Source organism: Globicephala melas, chromosome 4, assembly GCF_963455315.2.
Source record: "Globicephala melas chromosome 4, mGloMel1.2, whole genome shotgun sequence".
Taxonomy (NCBI): Eukaryota; Metazoa; Chordata; class Mammalia; order Artiodactyla; family Delphinidae; genus Globicephala; species Globicephala melas.
In genome coordinates, this window is record NC_083317.1 from 82,593,838 (window position 1) to 82,602,429 (window position 8,592).

Below are 8,592 nucleotides of genomic sequence, written 5' to 3' on the forward strand. Positions count from 1 at the left end.
CTCCAGGGCACTCCTTCACTTCTTCCTCTATACTAACTCCTTTATCAATCTCGTCTAATATTATGATGTTAAATATCTTTTTTAAAAACGTTCAACATTTTAAAAAATTGAAATATAGTTGATTTACAATATTGTGTTAGTTTCAGGTAACATGTTAGTTTCATGTCCAACAGGCACATGAAAAGATGCTCAACGTTGCTAATAGTTAGTCTGAGACAAATCAAAACCACAATGAGATAACACCTTACATTGGTCAGAATGGCCATCATCAAAATGTCTACAGCTAATAAATGCTGAAGAGGATGTGCGGAAAAGGGAACCCTCCTACACACTGTTGGTGGGAATGTATATTGGTGAAGCCACTATGGAAAACAGTATGGAGGTTCCTTAAAAAACTTAAAATAGAGCTACTTTATGGTCCAACAATCCCACTCCTGGACATATATCCAGAAAAGACGAAAACTCTAATTCAAAAAAATACATGCACCCTGATGATCATAGCAGCACTATTTACAATTGCCAAGATATGGAAACAACCTAAGTGTCCACTGACAGATGAACGGATAAAGAAGATGTGGTATTGTATGGCACACAAACATGTAAAGACAGGGAAATATGTTAAGTATAGCACATAACTACTTTTTTATTTTAGTTTATTTTTAATTTTTATTAGTGTATAGTTGATTTACAATGTTGTGTTAGTTTAAGGTGTAGAGCAAAGTGAATCAGTTATACATACACATATTTCCACTCTTTTTTAGATTCTTTTCCTATATAGGCCATTACAGAGTATTGAGTAGAGTCTCCAGTGCTATACAGTAGGTCCTTATTAGTTATCTATTTTATATATAGTAGGGTGTATATGTCAATCCCAATCTCCCAGTTTATCCCTTATCCCACCCTAGTAACCATAAGTTTGTTTTCTACATCTATGACTCTATTTCTGCGCATAACTACATTTTTGTTAAGGTAAAGACATTTTCAACATTACATTATGTAGGATGTGGAGTTTCAGCTCCAGGGATAGGTGCAGGGTCTTCAGTTTTAGCCTCCCCCATGAGTTCTGCTGTGAACTGTAGGTAGACGCTCCTTCAGTCCCCAGGCCCAACCACATCCGGTTGCTGTCTGGGCCAGGAGCAATGGTCAGGATCACATCTACCTCCTGGTGGTTCTTATAACCATAGAACAACCATCTTCTTTCCTTTCCTAATAGGGATGCTTTTCTTTTAAACATTTAAAACTCTAACAGAAGAGATTTCTAATTAAAAATAGCAGACTAAACATCTCTGTTTATTTGCATTCCCTCCCACATCCTTGCTAAAATTAAAGTGAAGGACTAAAACATGGATAAACCTACAGCCACAAGAGAATGAAAGGAGGTCCATCAGCTGATAAGAGATTTTGACAAAATTCTAGAAGACAGGAAGCAAAAGAAGGAGTGACAAGTAAAGTAGCAGAATAAAGGAAACTGCAGATTAGAATACTGGCAGAGAGAAAAAATACAGAAAAGAACTTTTTAGCCCTACAGAATGTCAGAGAAGTTCAGTTCTCTAAGGAATCAAGTAGAGTAGAACAGCGGAGGGCAAGTAGGGTTGAAAACAAGGAGGCTAATTAAAATCTATATAAAATAGAAACAATCCCCCCATTCTCCCCTTCCTCCAGTTCCCCTGTGGTCAAACCAGACATCCATCCTTTAGGGAGGAGAATAGAGTTTCTTTCCCTACAGAAATGAGTAGCCCAGAGAATAGAACTGCACATTATGGCATTAGAGGATCCCCAGCATAATGGCCAGCTCCTGTACAATCACCCCAAAGCAAAGCCCACCCCCAACTCAACACACACACAAGGCTCCTGATATCCTTTTTGTGCCACGCTCTTAAATAGGAGCAGTCAGTCAAGAATCACTATAAATTTGAGGAAGCCTTCCAAAATAAATAAAATCAAGATTTTAAAAAATGACTCAACTGAGTTCCCATGGGATACTGATAGTTTCTTACATCCACAACTTTTCACACAACCACCAAAACCCATACAAACTAACAAGGAGAGCAACTCAAATCACATGTAATCTATATCTATACCATAACTACAAGAGAGAGATTCCACAAACTTTAATTTACATGTAAGAGGCAAATTAAACATATGATATCAGCAAAGCTGGCTCCAGAGCTCACTCCAGAGCTCTAACTGGAAAGTCAGGTGAAGACTGCAGGGAAGAAGGATGGGTTCAGGGGAATCCTAGCAGTGGAAGAACATGAATAAAATTCACCACTTCAAAAAGAGAGGGTCTCGTCTTGAGTAGAGGAATGCTAAGAATCCTTCTTCAGCTCCAGCCCTGGATGCAGCAGCCATCGTGATGTTGATGCCCAAGAAGGACCTGCTTGTCATTTATGAACTCCTTTTAACGGAGGGGGTGATGGTGGCCAAAAAAGATGTCCACATGCCTAAACACCCTGAGCTGGCAGACAAGAATGTTCCCAGTCTTCACGTCATGAAGGCCATACTGTCTTACATCACCAGGCTACAGGAAGGAAGAGTTTGCCTGGAGACATTTCTACTGGTACCTTACCAGCAAGGGTATCCAGTATTTCTGTGATTGCCTCCATCTGCCCCCTGAGACAGGCCTGCCACCCTGCACTGCAGCCGTCCTGAGACTGGCCACAGCCCAAAGTTCTGGAGGGAGAACAACCTGCAAGACTCACACAGCGGGGAGCTGACAGAAAAGCCTACAGACCAAGCATTGTGCTCTCTGGTGCCAAAAGGAGAGCTAAGACCAGGTTGGGTCAGCAACTGAATTCCAATTTAAAGGTGTGTTTGGTCGTGGATGTGGTCGGCCACCTCAGTAAATCTGGAAGAGATTGTTTAGTGTTGAATAAACCTGTAGGAAGGAAGGAAGGAAGGGAGTGAGGGCAGGAGGGAGACTGAGATTAGGTCTGCCACCTGGCAGGCCAGAGCACTGGTCACTGAGGAATATAGGAGAGGCTCAAAAATGCACAGAACCAAAAATAACAGTCTTGGAAAGCCTCCACTCCTAGGGAGAGGAAGGCTGCTTAGAAGGGGGAAGCATTACTTGGAGACTGGGAAATGGTGGAAAGTAGAAGTCCTACAGAAACAAAAGAAAATTGCAGAATCAGAAGACACACTAATCTCTCCCTCAGAAAAGCACAATCTATTAAAGAAATTTCACTACACTTATCAATAAAAGAAGGCATTCCTGAACTAAGAATCTTAGTAAACCACCCAAGTCCTTTACCTCTCCCCACAAAGAAAACCTGTTATTAGCAGGCCGGGAAAATTCAACACACTTTTAAATAAACAAATGACAGGCAGCATCTATACCAAGCCACTATGAGAAGAAAACAATAAGTGAGAGTCTAATATGTTCAGCTGATGAATTTATTCCCCTCCAAAACAACGAAGAAATGGATGAAAATCATGACACAATATCCAACACAAATTAAATATTATTAAATAGACATTTGAAGATATAAAACACCAAAATTCAAATGTTCTGGATAGAAATGGACAAAAACCAAGATGTGAAAGGAGTTAATCAAACTCAGGAAAGAGATAGAAGAAAAAGTCAAATAAAAATATATACAGAGAAGCAAGAAGAACTACAATACTGCAGCCTGTGGAACTAAAACCACATTCACAGGAAGATAGACGAGAGGAAAAGGCAGAGGGCTATGTACCAGATGAAGGAACAAGATAAAACCCCAGAAAAACAACTAAATGAAGTGGAGATAGGCAACCTTCCAGAAAAAGAATTCAGAATAATGATAGTGAAGATGATACAGGACCTCGGAAAAAGAATGGAGGCAAAGATCAAGAGGTTGCAAGAAATGTTTAGCAAAGACCTAGAAGAATTAAAGAACAAACAAATAGAGATGAATAATACAATAACTGAAATGAAAAATACACTAGAAGGAATAAATAGCAGAATAACTGAGGCAGAAGAATGGATAATGACCTGGAAGACAGAATGGTGAAATTCACTGCTGCAGAACAGAATAAAGAAAAGAGAATGAAAAGAAATAAAGACAAGGCTTCCCTGGTGGTGCAGTGGTTGAGAGTCCGCCTGCCACTGCAGGGGACACGGGTTCATGCCCCGGTCTGGGAAGATCCCACGTGCCGTGGAGCGGCTGGGCCCATGAGCCGTGGCCGCTGAGCCTGCACATCTGGAGCCTGTGCTCCACAACGGGAGAGGCCACAACAGTGAGAGGCCCGTGTACCACAAAAAAAAAAGAAAGAAAGAAAGACAGACTAGGACATCTCTGGGACAACATTAAACACAACAACATTCACATTATAGGGGTCCCAGAAGGAGAAGAGAGAGAGAAAGGACCCAAGAAAATATTTGAAGATATTATAGTCAAAAACTTCCCTAGCATTGGAAAGGAAACAGCCACCCAAGTCCAGGAAGTGCAGAGAGTCCCATACAGGATAAACTCAAGGAGAAAACACCGAGACCATAGTAATCAAATTTGCCAAAATTAAAGACAAAGAAAAATTATCAAAAGCAGCAAGGGAAAAACGACAAATAACATACAAGGGAACTCCCATAAGGTTAACAGCTGATTTCTCAGCAGAAACTCTACAAGCCAGAAGGGAGTGGCATGACATATTTAAAGTGATGAAAGGGAAGAACTACAAACAAGATTACTCCACCCAGCAAGGATCTCATTCAGATTCGATGGAGAAATCAAAAGCTTTACAGACAAGCAAAAGCTAAGAGAGTTCAGCACCACCAAACCAGCTCTACAACAAATGCTAAAGGAACTTCTCTACGTGGGAAACACAAGAGAACAAAAGGACCTACAAAAACAAACCTAAAACAATTAAAATGATAATAGCAGCATACATATCGATAATTACCTTAAATGTGAATGGATTAAATGCTCCAATCAAGAGACACAGGCTCGCTGAATGGATACAAAAACAAGACCCATATATATACTATCTACAAGAGACTCACTTCAGACCTAGGGACACATACAGACTGAAAGTGAGGGGATGGAAAAAAATGTTCCATGCAAATGGAAATCCAAAGAAAGCTGGAGTAGCAATTCTCATATCAGATAAAATAGACTTTAAAATAAAGAATGTTACAAGAGACAAGGAAGGACACTACATAATGATCAAGGGATCAATCCAAGAAGAAGATATAACAATTATAAATATTTATGCACCTAACATAAGAGCACCTCAATACCTAAGGCAACTGCTAACAGCTATAAAAGAGGAAATCAAGAGTAACACAATAATAGTGGGGGACTTTAACACCTAACTGACACCAATGGACAGCTCATCCAAACAGAAAATTAATAAGGAAACACAAGCTTCAAATGACACAATAGACCAGACAGATTTAATTGATATCTATAGGACATTCCATCCAAAAAGAGCAGATTACACTTTCTTCTCAGTGCGCATGGAACATTCTCCAGGAAAGATCACACCTTGGGTCACAAATCAAGCCTCAAAATATTTAAGAATATTGAAATCATATCAAGCATCTTTTCTGACCATAACGTTGTGAGATTAGAAATCAATTAAAGGGAAAAAAATGTAAAAAGTACAAACACATGGAGGCTAAAAACTGCATTACTAAATAACCAAGAGATCACTGAAGAAATCAAAGAGGAAATCAAAAAATACCTAGAGACAAATGACAATGAAAACACGATGATCCAAAACCTATGGGATGCAGCAAAAACAGTTCTAAGAGGGAAGTTTGTAGCAATACAATCCTACCTCAAGAAACAACAAACATCTCAAATAAACAATCTAATCTTACACCTAGAGGAACTAGAGAAAGAAGAACAAACAAAACCCAAAGTTAGTAGAAGGAAAGAAATCATAAAGATCAGAGCAGAAATAAATGAAATAGAAACAAAGAAAACAATAGCAAAGATCAGTAAAACTAAAAGCTGGTTCTTTGAGAAGATAAACAAAATTGATAAACCATTAGTCAGACTCATCAAGAAAAAGAGGGAGAGGACTCAAATCAATAAAATTAGAAATGAAAAAGGAGAAGTTACAACAGACACCGCAGAAATACAAAGCATCCTAAGAGACTACTACAAGCAGCTCTATGCCAATAAAATGGACAACCTGGAAGAAATGGACAAATTCTTAGAAAGGTATAGCCTCCCAAGACTGAACCAGGAAGAAATAGATAATATGAACAGACCAATCACAAGTAATGAAATTGAAACTGTGATTAAAAATCTTCCAACAAACAAAAGTCCAGGACCAGATGGCTTCACAGGTGAATTCTATCAAACATTTAGAGAAGAGCTAACACCCGTCCTTCTCAAACTCTTCCAAAAAATGGCAGAGGAAGGAACACTCCCAAACTCATTCTATGAGGCCACCATCACCCTGATACCAAAACCAGATAAAGATACTACAAAAAAAGAAAATTACAGACCAATATCACTGATGAATATAGATGCAAAAATCCTCAACAAAATACTAGCAAACAGAATCCAACAGCACATTAAAAGGATCATACACCATGATCAAGTGAGATTTACCCCAGGAACGCAAGGATTCTTCAATATGCGCAAATCAATCAATGTGATACATCATATTAACAAATTGAAGAAGAAAAACCATATGATCATCTCAACAGATGCAGAAAAAGCTTTTGAAAAAATTCAACACCTATTTATGATAAAAAATCTCCAGAAAGTGGGCATAGAGGGAACCTACCTCAACATAATAAAGGCCATATATGACAAACCCACAGCAAACATCATTCTCAAGGGTGAAAAACTGAATGCATTTTCTCTAAGATCAGGAACAAGACAAGGATGTCCATTCTCACCACTATTATGCAACAGAGTTTTGGAAGTCCTAGCCACAGCAATCAGAGAAGAAAAAGAAATACGAGGAATACAAATTGGAAAAGAAGAAGTAAAATTATCACTGTTTGCAGATGACATGACACTATATATAGAAAATCTTAAAGATGCTACCAGAAAACTGCTAGAGCTAATCAATGAATTTGGTAAAGTTGCAGGATACAAAATTAATGCACAGAAATCTCCTGCATTCCTATACACTAATGATGAAAAATCTGAACAAGAAATTAAGGAAACACTCCCAGTTACCATTGCAACAAAAAGAATAAAATACCTAGGAATAAACCTACATTGGGAGACAAAAGACCTGTATGCAGAAAACTATAAGACACTGATGAAAGAAATCAAAGATGACACAAACAGATGGAGAGATATACCATGTTCTTGGATTGGAATAATCAATACTGTAAAAATGACTCTACTGCCCAAAGCAATCTACAGATTCAATGCAATCCCTATCAAATTACCAATGGCATTTTTTACAGAACTAGAACAAAAAATCTTAAAATTTTTTTGGAGACACAAAAGACCCCAAATAGCCAAAGCAGTCTTGAGGGAGAAAATGGAGCTGGAGGAATCAGACTCCCTGACTTCAGATTATACTACAAAGCTACAGTAATCAAGGCAATATGGTACTGGCACAAAAACAGAAATATAGATCAATCGAACAGGAATGAAAGCTGAGAGATAAACCCACACACCTATGGTCAACTAATCTATGACAAAGGAGGCAAGAATATACAATGGAGAAAAGACTGTCTCTTCAATAAGTGGTTCTGGGAAAACTGGACAGCTACATGTAAAAGAATGTAATTAGAACACTCCCTAACACCATACACAAAAATAAACTCAAAATGAATTCAAGACCTAAATGTAAGACTGGACACTATAAAACTCTTAGAGGAAAACATAGGAAGAACAATCTTTCACATAAATCACAGCAAGATCTTTTTTGATCCACCTCCTAGAGTAATGGAAATAAAAACAAAAATAAAGAAATGGAACCTAATGAAACTTAAAAGCTTTTGCACAGCAAAGGAAAGTATAAACAAGATGGAAAGAAAGCCCTCAGAATGGAAGAAAATATTTGCAAACAAATCAACGGACAAAGGGTTAATCTCCAATATATATTAACAGCTCATGCAGCTCAATATTAAAAAAGCAAACAACCCAATCAAAAAATGGGCAGAAGACCTAAGTAGACATTTCTCCAAAGAAGACATACAGATGGCCAAGAGGCACATGAAAAGCTGCTCAACATCACTAATTATTAGAGAAATGCAAATCAAAACTACAATGAGGTATCACCTCACACAAGTTAGAATGGGCATCATCAGAAAATCTACCAACAACAAATGCTGGAGAGGGTGTGGAGAAAAGGGAACCCTCTTGCACTGTTGGTCAGAATGTAAATTGATACAGCCACTATGGAGAACAGTATGGAGTTTCCTTAAAAAACTATAAATAGAATTATCATGTGACCCAGCAATCCCATTACTGGGCATATACCCAGAGAAAACCATAATTCAAAAAGACACATGCACCCCAATGTTCATTGCAGCACTATTTACAATAGCCAGGTCATGGAAGCAATCTAAATGCCCACTGACAGACGAATGGATAAATAAGATGTGGTACATATATACAATGGAATATTACTCAGCCATAAAAAAGAACGAAATTGGGTCATTAGTAGTGATGTGGATGGATCTAGAGACTG

General features: G+C 38.2%; 1 pseudogene; it reads left to right on the top strand.

The window, feature by feature from the left end:
- The first annotated feature begins 2,356 nt into the window (after window positions 1-2,356).
- LOC115853407 (small ribosomal subunit protein eS10-like) lies at window positions 2,357-2,846 on the top strand (annotated as a pseudogene).
- Window positions 2,847-8,592: the final 5,746 nt, after the last annotated feature.